This window comes from Pleurodeles waltl, chromosome 1_2 (assembly GCF_031143425.1).
Source record: "Pleurodeles waltl isolate 20211129_DDA chromosome 1_2, aPleWal1.hap1.20221129, whole genome shotgun sequence".
Classification (NCBI taxonomy): Eukaryota; Metazoa; Chordata; class Amphibia; order Caudata; family Salamandridae; genus Pleurodeles; species Pleurodeles waltl.
Window position 1 is genome coordinate 343,660,426 of NC_090437.1, and position 12,152 is coordinate 343,672,577.

The 12,152-nt window shown below is 42.0% G+C and overlaps 1 protein-coding gene across 1 annotated transcript in view; it reads right to left on the reverse strand.

Annotated features, from left to right (window-relative positions):
* CNTLN (centlein) overlaps positions 1-5,080 on the reverse strand; it is a 1,263,565-nt gene extending 1,258,485 nt beyond the window's left edge. The window contains exon 1 of the mRNA XM_069239496.1: positions 4,786-5,080. The gene's annotated coding sequence lies outside the window, so the exon portion shown is untranslated. The remainder of the gene's footprint in view (positions 1-4,785) is intronic.
* Between the last annotated feature and the right edge of the window lie 7,072 nt (positions 5,081-12,152).

The window sequence follows — 12,152 nt, forward strand, 5'->3', positions numbered from 1 at the left end:
TGTATACTCTTGGGAGCATTGATTGCTTACTGAGTGCAATAGCCAGAAAGTAGTCACGCCTCAAACAAAACCATAAGCATTTTAGTAGTCCTTCAGGTCGCGTAACTTGAATAACCTACTCGACCCAACTGTAATATATGGGTCAAGTGACCTATAAACGGATCTCCAATTGTGTGATCTTCAGCAAATATTTTATTTTACTGTCGCCTACATCTTCATTGTCACATATGAGAGCATTTTCAAATAATATGTGAGCTCAGCATTTCTGCTGTACAAAAAAACTCTTTTGTTTGATTAAATAGGCTAAACATTTGTTCCATGTATATTAAGAATACAGCCCACATATAGGGACACATGATAAAAGACTTGCCTCTAAGTTTTACTAAAAATATTGCCATCATGGCATGAGTGTTTCTCAGTTTGTTTAAACACTCACTTTTAATAAATATATTTCTAAGGCATGATGTGGTAGCACATTGTCATTTCCAGACAGTAAATTTCCAAGAAATGTCCAAAAACCTCCCCACTAACTTGCAGCTTTGCTGATCAAACTATATAGTGTATTAACAACAATCTGTGAAAATTGAGTTTCAGAAAACATATTTTTTCTTCAGACATCACCAAGTAAAGAGTTCTGATTTGTTTTCATCCCATTAAAATATTTTTTTCATCACACAGAAGTACAAAAAATAGGCTTTCACGACTACTGAAATATATTTTGAAATGTTTGTACAGTTCACTTAGTTACTTAAATGTTGTATGTTAGGAAAACTCTGACAAACTACATCCTTTCATTTCACACTCATTGTACAGCCGGACAGATAGTTCACCTTATAAAATCCTGCAACTCTGCAGTCAGCACAAAAATTAAGCAGACAAACTGATTTTTGACTTCCCTCCCTGAACATAGAGCAAAAGTGACAAGAACAAGATTTAAAAGCATCTTCATTGCTCCTTCACTTTCTGAATGAAAAGAACACATGTTCTTTGTCAACTCTCCAGAAGGGGCATGTAGGTCCTAAATATAGCTCGACCTGATAAAATATGACTTGCCATAGCCAGTGCGCAAGTAGCTTTTTTGAGTCCTGTTAGTATACCCTCTACTGCAGGCCTGTGAGCTTACATGTATAGGGGTGACTGAACACAAAATCAGGACAAGAATACTTGAGCACAGATCCAACATTAGGTGCCAGAAACCAGAAAGTAGAATTGGTGACACACTTTCAGGGGAACAAATAATGTTAATGAGTTAGCATTGGGCAATGATTAAACAAAACAAAGAACAGGGGGAAGAACAATAGCTAACAAGTCACCAATGTGTTCTTTTTAGAGAACAGTAATTTTATTTTCCAAACTGGCATGTGACAAACAAGGACTTAATGACAAGTTAGTGTGGAATGCTTTCATTTAGTCAACATTGTAAGCTAGGCAACTGAACTAGTCAGCACCATATTTTTCTAAATACTTCACCCCGAAAAGGTAGGCAAAATCCTCACTTCACCCTCTGGCGAATACAAAGTCATCCAGATAATTGACATAGGTCATTTTTTTCCTTGACTTAGAGAATTTGACATTCAGCCTTAGGAGACTTAACTTTAACAAATAGGTGAATTTCTAACAGGGTCCTTTTGGAATCAGTGTACACCCCACATGTGAAAATGCAGTGACATTACATTGGCTGATCTGCTGGTAATTAAAATTATCATTGCAGAAGAGCATTGCCTCTAGAATGTCAATGTATGATATTGTAAAGCAGACAAAGTGGTGTGCTCTCCAAGCTTTTAATTCTACTGACACTGTAATTGTTAAGCCCTACAGGATTATTTCCTATCAAAACTACCTATTAAACCCTTGCAACAAGTGGTCCCTTTAGCTATCACCACCATACACAAAGTTTTTTAAACCTCTGCCATTTTATAAACATATGACAAAAAAGACAATGAAGCAACAGCTCAACAAGATGGAGAACATACACAGCATAGCCATGAAGGGCTCACATCAATTGCCCAAATACATCATTAGGACACTAGTGAAAACAAAAACAACTTACAGGGTTATTGTAGTATCCCAAATACCCCATGCACTGTATGTCTAAGCTGATGAATGGAATGCTGTGAATGACTGATGGAACAGAAGTTTGATGTGAGGTCTGCAGTGGAAGCTAGGAGATAGGGACAGTTGGAAGGATAATGCTGCACTGGTAAAGGGTAGTGTCATCATAATAAAGTCTGAAGCCGCCACGTAGATAGGAGTCAAGTTCTTAATTTTATTCAGCCCACTATAGCCACAACAAACTGCAATCCCCAAACAATAGCCTTCAACTTACACAGAAACGTGTGGACACACCACATGCAATACCACTGAGATGTATATGGCAAATGTCAATATGAAAGAATTTCCAATCAAAATGTTCCCCAAACTAATGAACCACACAGTTAGTGGGAAATAAGGGACATTTCTTAACCAGAGCAAATAGAAGAAAACGAAATCCATGATTGACAAACCACCTTGTTGAGTAGTTGACTGAATGTCATATTTGAACATGGCACTTGGACAAATGCTAGGCAAGCAATGTCCTAACTTACTGTGAATTCAGTACAGTGTATACTCTTATAACACATTCTGATTTATTTCTTTTAAATTGGGGCATGAATAGTCTTTCTTCAGTGCCTCCAGTCCGGACACAATCGAACATCAGCTCACTACCTTCCTTCAGAATATTAAAGTCTACATATCCTGCACCTCTACTCCAACACTCAGGTCTGGATCCAAGACATTGAAGAATTTCTCCAACAGGCAAGTTTTGCACCAATGCCCTCAAACATAACCTCTTCCTCCAGTGCAAACTGACTTGCGCCAGGAAGCCCCCATTTACCTGGTGCTGCACATTGTCACAAGGCCTCTGTCCGTCACCATTACCGCAGTGCTAGCAGGAGCCACACCATTTCCTCTGGTCACTTTGCACTGGGTGCCAAAAAGTATGAAGAATGCCATTAACCATCGCTTTTAGGGACCAAGTGTGGGTCTTCTCACTTGGTCAGGCCTCATTCGTTCAACAGGGTTTTTCCTTGCCATGCGGCGCACACATCCATCATGATGTAGGTAGAGGTTGTGCCTCTCAACAGAGCAGCGACCAGGCTGGCAAGTGAAGGAAAAGCCCAGCACATGTGACACTTGATTTCAAATGGAGCAATGTGCACAAAGACCAAGTGAACCAAAAGACCTTCCAAAGGTATAGACTAGCCAGTGCCAGTCACTTTAATTGGGAAGTCATGCGGCACATTCACTAATGCTTCTCCTTGTTTGGCAGTCACCGTTGAATGCTTACCTGCCTGCTGCACCACAAGTAAATTTTGGAGCTCTGCTTACTATAAAAGAGTTTTCTTACTGTCTCCGCAGACACACACACAACCCCCCCGCAGTTTATAATACCCATTAGCACGTTCCTGTCCTTGCCAGACTTTGCCCATCCTTCTCACTGGGCTCCTTCTGCCCAGCATTAAGCGTGAACGCCAAGTGACGGTGGATTTGAGGATGGGTAGACCGAAATTGGCACTCAAGGGACAGAGGGGCATCATCATTCTCACAACAGGCCTCCTCGTCTGTCAGAAACGTCTCCCAACTTCCATCAGTCTTGCTGCATTTTCATGCAGGTAAATAACTTCACCAAAATGTTGTTAGAAGGCAGCATAGTAATCAATTGGGTCAGCTTGAAAGGGTCAGTTTGTGGCCTGATGTTTTAGGTGCAGTGGGCGAAGTGCACGAAGTGAACAAAAAACGCAACCCATAAACTGGCCTTTTCAAGCCAACCTATCTGGCCGTGCCAGAGTGAGCAAGTGGCCAGTCCAACACTATCATCAAAAAAAAAATTGAAACACCTATATTTGGTGATTGTTAGAGCTGCAGGTCTTCTCAAATGTAACTCGTTTTTATCTACAGTGAATAGGTCTTTAACCCTGAAATTTCACTTTGCATTTTTGCAGTTTTATATGCCATGGGGCATTGGAACATCTTACTTGAGGGCTAGTAACATTACACAAGTTCAGATTAATTTGTTTGTAAAGGCACAAGGAGATTAAGAGAACTGTCCAGAATCACAGGGTGTTGAGATAAGGCCGAGATTTAAACCCGGTTGCCCAGTTCCAAAGTCAGCAGCTTTGGTAGTACATTGCGACCTTTTAGGCCTTGTAATTTCTGCAGAGATGTCAGTGTCCCATATCGGAGAGGACCTGCTAACCCAATGAATATCTGGTGCTTACTGTGGTACTTGGGTATCTGCATTCATCCAGAACTACATGTACCACTATAAACCTGCCCACTGGTTCCAAGGCATGACTCGCGAATGGCATATCAAGCATCTACCAAGCATTTTAGCCAACATTATATTTCAGACCATGTGCTTTAGTACCAACTTGTAATGCCTAAAGCTAAACTGCAATTAGGAGTGCCACAATTCCAAAAGTAAACTACTTGCCATTTCTGACGGTTCTATAAGTTTGCAAAGCCGTGGTCGGGATACTTAACTAGAACACCATAAAACAAAACACGTATTCATTAGTCAGGGATCACTAAGACAGATCTCCAGCACTTTTTTAAAAATTACATCTTATATTTTCTGTTTGAAGTACGCGGGGCTAAAGAGGGGCAAACACCAGCTTTAGGCGATTTTCATACTTTTTGCGTGCAGCGATAAAACGATGCAATGGATTAAAAAAAAGTGACCGGGTTAACTACTTACACCTAACACTGCACTTGACAACAAGTAACTTTCCTACTGGCACCTACCACATAAAGCTTGGAGGTGGCTGATCTGTCAGGCACTTCGCACCACTGTCAGCTGTCTTCACGTCAAAGAAACGAACTTCAGCAGCTCGGAACTCCGACGAATAACCCTATGTGCAGAGGCTGTCAGTGAAATAATTACCCTCCCATGCCCTGTCTGCTCTCTTCTGCTTGGCCCCACCCCTCCTTCCAGACTAACTCCTCTGTAGCCTGCAAGAGTTTTGAAGGTGCGCGGGCCTCGGGTGTAACTCGAGGATCCCGGGAAAAGCGGCACTACTGGCGGGACTCAAGTTGCCACTTCCCATTAGAGGAAGGTTCCTTAGCAACGACAGCGTCGCACGTGACGCGTACGTACCGTTCTAATCCTGTACGTCATGTGCGTCCCTAGTCTTCCACCGCGCGTGAGGCGTAATCGGAATGTTACCCGGAAATCCATTAATTACACAGTTGAGCAAGATGCTGTGTTGAGCTGCAGAGTCGTGGTTTGGGTTCAGAGAAGCGACTGCTGACAGCATGTGTACCGAAGGCGTCCAACCACGTGAACTGTCCAGCCAACTGGGTGTGGAGCATTCACAGTTCGTTTTCGATCCTTTTCGGAATACAGCTACTATTCTCGGGGAGCGAAGGACTCCCTGTATTGATGGTTTACTGTGTTTGGTAAACGGCAGAAATACGTTGTTGGAAGCTGCCAGTGAGGTCCCTTTTCCAGTGCAGCTCAGTACACATCAGCCAAAGAATTGTGTGTGTACTGGACCCTGCAGCAGCCCTGGTTATAACAAAACACATTTGGGGGTGGGAGGAGGCTAAACCTCTTTTAACCCACTGGGTATTTGTTCCTGCACAGATTACATCAGGAAAGGCCTGAGGAAATGAGCTCGGAATAAGGACAAATACGTATGGAAATGGGTGCATAAATACTGAATGGCGTGGGTATTCCTTATTCTAAGCACTAAAAATCAAAATACTAATATGATTTCATCCCAGAGAGATACGACCATTAAAGGCGCAGTACTTCCAGGGAAATAACCAGACCGTTTTATCAACAAATTCATAATGAGTTCATGGGTCAGTAACGTTGGTCAAAACTGGATGTGCAATCCTCATTACTGAAGCGTTATAATTTATCTGCTTCTCATCATGGAAGTTTAGGATACAAATGTGTGTTTTTTAACCAACCACTAGCTTAGCTATTTTTTCTAAACTACATGATCAGTACTGTTTGAGGAGATTGTGGTATGAGCTGCTTCAAGAAGTATTGGTGAAATGGTGCGTTTTAAAGTAAGTATAAACAAAAATTCAACTGGATAACAAGAAGAACGTTTTGTCCAGTCCTAAAATGCCTGAGTAAACAATGACTAATCATGTAATGCACTTGTTTCCTATTTTATTTTCACCAATGTCAGTGAGCCACTTTTTATGTTTCCACAATACTTCTGTAAATACGCACAGCCAGTTATGAAAATATCTCCGTTAGAATAGACTGCAAGGTCCCCACACATTGGCAGTTTCCGCCACATCAGTACTGTGCACAATGCCAAAGTGAAAGTACATCCTCAGTTTTCACTGTCGCATGCATATTTATATTCAAGACCACACACGTCAGAAAACCACCCAACACAGCAGTAGGGGAAGCTTCCCTTACAAAATATTTTTTGAGCATGGGCCGCAGCAGATCATGGCCTTCACACATGCAACTGATTAAGTGTGAGCAGGAATGTCAGAGTATTGTAGTTATCACAAAACTATCCAAACCTGTAACTTCACAAAAAACAGAATACCATTAAAGCAAAACATAAAAGTCTGTTTCGTTCAAAAACAGTGGCAGTTGATCTCTGAAAGTGGTGGGGCGTAATACGTCCAGGAGTTCACCCCATTTTACTTATATTTTTTATTATTAAAGTTTGCCTCACTTATAATTGCTCCCTCATATTTAGTGTCTTCCCCTTCACTCACTCTAACTCACATTCTCTCACTTGCTCATTCTTCCTGGTGCGAAAGAAAAGTCCTCTGCATGGTAATGGGTGTTCACCCCAGTACTGAGTGCCCAACTGTAGTGATGTCTGGATCCTTAAGGCTGACTTTTGTTGTGAGAGACAAACACAGATCATGCATGTGCACCTTGACATAGGCCTGTCTCATGGATTTCGGTAGTTGGACAGGGAAGCACACTAAAAGCCCTATCCTCACAGTGGTGAAAAGCTACTGTCTTCACTAGGAGTTAAGTGGCACGGTGTTTGCAGCATACCGCGTAGTGAACAGGTCCTTTTTAACCTGTGTCACCTGAGTGAGGCCTACGGCTCACTCAGTTTTTAAAGTTCCATTGCTGTGTGCTTAACTAACTCCTGGCCTACATCAGGTTGATGTGAAGTGCTACGCAGGTCAGAATGTACATCTGCACTGAGCATATGTGTGCTTAGAAAGAGTGCTACCCAGGGAAAATGCAGTACTGAGTAGTGTGTGCATGATGTATTCATGTGCTAGAGGTGCATATTCCTGAGAGTGGCACAATACCTAAAGGGGCCGGGGAGGGGGGGTGGAGGGGGAAGAGAGAGAGACTCTTATCGGATATAGGGCTTGGCAGTGCACACATTGAATTCAAGTGTGGGATGTATGCATGCCTTTGAATTGTGAAATATGTGGCACATACAATAATATGCAGCGTGTTTATCACATATGCAGACTCTGGGTGTATGTGTGGTTGGTTTCATGAAGGGCCCTTGGTTCTATTTTGTGAGACTTATGCCTGTATAGTGAAACATGGAATGGATGTAGAGAGACCCTCCTCCCAACAGATTTGTTAATAGCTGCATTCTTGTAAGCTGGGAGGGACACTGGCTTGGGAAGGAGCTGCTGGAAGTGCCTGCAGACGGGACGCACTCCAGGACACCAAATGCTGCACTTCTGCAGGAGCGATAAGACCTGTTTAAGGTTTGTTAAATTGACATTCCTCTGGCTTCAGATCGCTTGCAGAGAGGCTCCGTGGGTCCTCAGAATGGAGCCAGATGAGTTTCAATGAGGGCCAGGCTGGTACAGACATTTGTAGGGTCGTTAATTGGTAGAAGAAATCTTAATAACTCTGTGACCCAGCTGAAGACACTCATTACCATCTATGAGGTCAAGCTAATGGTCACTGAAGGATGTCTGATGTCTAACTCAATATCTCTGGTTGGCGTCTGGGGGTCAGCTTAGTGCGATTGATGGCAAGCCATGAGTGGCTGTGGATCGTCCAGTAGCATTTAACAGCTGACTTGGGTTGTCTGAAGACTTACTCTAAATAGAAACCTATAAATCATTTGTGATAAAACTGCTAAATGTTCTCCTTGGCAAGGAAACACCTTGCTCACCCTTGATGTGCATGTTACTCACATCACCATTTTGTCGATTTTGTAATAGCAGTAGCATGGACCAAAATAAATACACTTTTATTTTCACTTCTGCTTTTGTTGCCCCTCACACTCCTGCATAAAATAATTGGTACTTATGAAATTGTGAACTGTGTGCTACAAGTAGTGTCAGATGCACCATTTCAAGGCAGTGCACCACCAATCCTTCCACTAACAGAGTAAAGGCTAGAATCATAGGAATGAGCTGCAGGGACAGCTTCTCTGCACATCATCATACACCAGTGTTCTTCAAACCTTTTAATACAGCCCATGCTCTCATGAAAAAAAATCACCAGAGCCTCCCAGAATGACAAACATGATTTATCATAATTATATTGTAAAATGGCATAGTTAACAATTCAAACATTGCAATTATTTAATCTCTAGTAAAAGAAAAAATTCAGTCAAATATGTGATTGCTACTGTGCTATGCGTAGCCTGGTCTAACTAAGGCATAAAAAAATCCACATTGAGACCCTTATCAGATATTGGGAGGGGGTGGTGGTCAGATAGTGTGATAATTATTTAGGACCCCGTCCCATGACACCTACACCCAATGAGGAAATGAGTTACAAAAGATGTTACTGGGCTTTTTGCCGTTATGGGATTTTCACTAAAAACAGCATTTGTCAGCAAGATGCTCCTTTTGGGAGTATCTGTTGCTCCCACTCCCCCAGAGATCAACTCAGCCCCCTTCCCATTTTGAAGATTGTTATACACTGACTTGCACACAAGAAAAGATGTATCTATTGATGATCATAGGGCTCCCTGATCAGTGATCATCAATATCACTGTAATGTACCTGTGAGGTATCTTTTAATTCACACTGGGCGTGAATGGAACTCAGCAATACCCATCTCCCAGGCCGGATGAGTGTCTTTCCAATGGTTTATGATGCACCAGCAAAGCTGATGGCTGCTTACATGATTCACTAATCACTCTATTCAAGTGTCTGTACTGTTGACATGCTAATATGAGGGTCACACTGCGCATCTCTCAATCTCTTGTTCGTCCTTGTGTATACATTATTTAGATACCAAGTTATTTATCTGGGACTGTGGGTTCTAACTTAAGTGGCAAAACCATGTGTGGCCTGTAGGAATGAAAAAAGTAGCAAGCATTTGCATTGCAATAGGTCTCGCATTTGCGAGCGTTGGAGCTATTGGCACTGTTAATGCCCAAATGGACTTTTCTTGCCACATAAATTGGCAAACTCTACCTCATAATTTGGTCCTTTCCTGCCACATAATTTCAGTGGTCCTGCATATAACTAAAGCACTTTCAAATACCTTCTTCCTCTATCTGCAGCAAAAAAATGAAATGTTGGCATTTAGGATCCTAATTTCTGCAATACTAATTATATGCACATCCATGGAACTGAGAGCCCGGTAGCTTTAGCTGCTGGAGGTCAACTCTCTCTCTAACAATTAATGTGGCAGTGTTTGTAGTTAGGTGATAGCAGGCAGAAAGGCTGGGTGAGACTTGGGCACTAAAGACAAGGAGAACAGATGGCTGAGTGGTGTCCGGTGCTGCCTTTGATATGCATGCAGCCCAAACTGACACCTAACAGGACAATGGACCTATGTTAAGAAATGGTAGGCCCTCTGAATCACCCTCACAGTTTGGGCCCTCAGGGCTGCACTCTGAAAATGAGCATTCACATGGTAAGCATTTTCCACCTGGCGCAATTCCTGAGTGACAGTTGACGTAAATACATGGATCTTAGGGGGACGCATATCTGAAACAAAGAATGACAAACCCCTTGCACCATGTACTTTTGTATGTGTTTGCACCCCGGTGGCGCACCATATGCTCTCTCCAGTATGAGTGTCAGTGAAAAGAAGCTGCCATGAATCTATCACATCCTCACATTGCACTAAAGCCACATACTTGGTGAATATTCTACTCAATTGATTGACAAGTCGAGCAATGCACCTCCATAGCAAAACAAACCGTGAAGTCTTTTGGAGCACACACGTCCATATGCCTAAGTCTAACTGAATTTAGCTGGCCATTATGAGGTTTTCTAACTAATACGTTGGTACTTTCTGCCTCATTTTAGCTTTTCTGCTGCATGCCTGACTGGTTATAATAAGCCCTCTGATTTATAGGTCTAAACCAATCCGAGCCCTACAACTTAAAACAAGAGGGCCCTGGACTGGCACATCCCGGAGCCAAGGGGGGTTCCAATGCTGCCAGAACACTCCATCTACAGAGGGCCGAATGTTCTAGTATGTTGTAATTGATAACGCTATACCAGCTACCATCGAACCGCTCCCATTCAGATGCTTTTAGTGGAACTCTGAGCATTAACATGTTATAATTGCATTATCTGGCAGTGGGCCTTGCTTTCTACATCGGAGTCTACGTATATTATTGTTTCTCTAAACAAATTTTACCTGACTCACACCAATTCTTCCGCTGCCTGTTTTCTGTCAATTTAAGCCCCTCTGCCTCACTTGTCAGACGACATTGTTTGCCGATTACATAAAGCAGTTATGCAAAGCACATATATGCGTATTAATCCTCACACGGAGTGTCCTTGTATAAATTATGAGATTATAATTATTGTTGAAGGGTCCTAGTCGTTATTCCTTTAATTACCATCTAGAACTGGAATGCACAAAAATATATTTTGATCCGAAAGCACCACAAGACACATTGTATGTCATTCGCCCTTGAGGAGAGCCACATGGTCATAGGACGGTTTCCTTGTTTACGTAGTTTGAATGGAACTCATTCATTGAGATTCACTCAAGGGATTTCTGATTTTCAGTTTGTCTGGTGTGCAAGATGTGGCAAAAGCTAGAGTCTGAATACATCGTACTGAACAGCAATTGGGAGAGGTTTGAGGAGTGAACCAGCACAAGAATGAAACTTCATGACAGTGGGGTCGTTGTGAATGATGTTTTTGTAATTAAATATGTTGCTAACTTAATTTAATTCACCTTTCACAGTCACATTCTGTTGGTTATTCTGTTTCCACACAGTGGGTGTTAGAACAGGTCTTTCGACGTGAGCATTTCTGGCCATTGACATCACAACTAAAGTTGTACGTGCTGTAAAAACAAGCCCTTGAGGAGAGACGAGAAGATGACTGCACTACTTCGAGTTAAATGTCTGAACAGAAATTGGAAACTAAAGCTAGAGAAGTATTTTCTTTTTGTTTAACAGAATGAGAAGTCTTAAAAGCATTCTTGCCCCGCATTTCAACGAGCAGAGCAACCTGAGAAGATTTATGGCCCCAATAAAGGATCTAAGCAATGCCCTGTGTGCGATGTTGTGAGTGCTGGCAGGGAGGGGCTCTTGAGTGAGAGACTCCAGATGCGATGCGAGGCGAGGCTAAGCAAATTTCACATAATTGTTTCTAGGTTTAGCTACATTCTAGCAAAAATGGCATATTGTGGCTTTTGTGAACAGTGAGCTAAAGGGCCAGGTGTTTCTTTTGTAAAATAAGCTTATTTTAGGAGCTAGACGTAAACGAGGCCAGCACTGGAATAAAGCCAAAAGAAATGTCAGCAGCATGGGAGGAGATGGGAAGAACAGAATGCTGCAATAAAACGCAGGCAGCAACCAGCCTAAAACACCCACAGTGAAAGGGGAGCACAAAAGAAGTAACAAAAAAAGTCCGTCACAGCAACAGATAAAAAATACATAGTGGAATAATACAGTAGTTGGTCACTGCTCTGAAACAGAAAAGGGCAGAACTGACCACTATCAAGCAAGAATTTTCAAGGGACACTGCAACCAACAAATGAAATCGCTTTAAGCCATAAGAAGTTTGCTAAAAGTATACACAAGGTCGAACTCTTACACGCAACCTAACACAGCATATACCTTTATGGCATCAATTTTATGAAGAATGAGATAATATGATTCAGAATGAAAAGGTCCTGAAAACTCTTCTCTGACTATTAATTTGTCTTTAATCAACTGATTTTCAGATTAAAAAATATATCAGTCTGGCTCTGGGGATCATGTCCTACA